This window comes from Theobroma umbraticum, unplaced genomic scaffold, assembly GCF_002168275.2.
Source record: "Theobroma umbraticum cultivar Fairchild unplaced genomic scaffold, ASM216827v3 scaffold_147.0, whole genome shotgun sequence".
Taxonomy (NCBI): Eukaryota; Viridiplantae; Streptophyta; class Magnoliopsida; order Malvales; family Malvaceae; genus Theobroma; species Theobroma umbraticum.
Genome location: NW_018397259.1, coordinates 8,343,352 through 8,343,791, shown reverse-complemented (window position 1 = coordinate 8,343,791; position 440 = coordinate 8,343,352).

Here is a 440-nt window from a genome sequence, read left to right as displayed (position 1 = left end):
GTTTGGACAAAAAAATATTATCCAAAATCCTCAAATTTAGATAATTAACTTTTGAGGTTATTTTATTTTTTACATTTCATGTAATAATTAAAAAAAGCACCACACTTAATAATTTTTATTTTTTAATATAACATGTAACAACATTTTTTTTTCAACATGTACACTTGAACAAAAGGAGGTTTTATCAAGGATAATTTTGTCTAAAAAAATATTTTTGATTAAAAATAGTTAAAATTAAAAAAAAAGTTATTTTTGAACATACTGTATTTTTGAGAGCTTAAAAAATGGTCCCAAAATGAAATCTTAAGAAGAATATATGAAACTATCTATATTTTGGCTAACCAACCAAGTATTGGGTATTATTTTTTTCATTCTTTTTAATTTGGAGTTTTGTGATTTTTTGGGATGGAAACAATTAATTCTTCGGTTTTCTTGTTGAG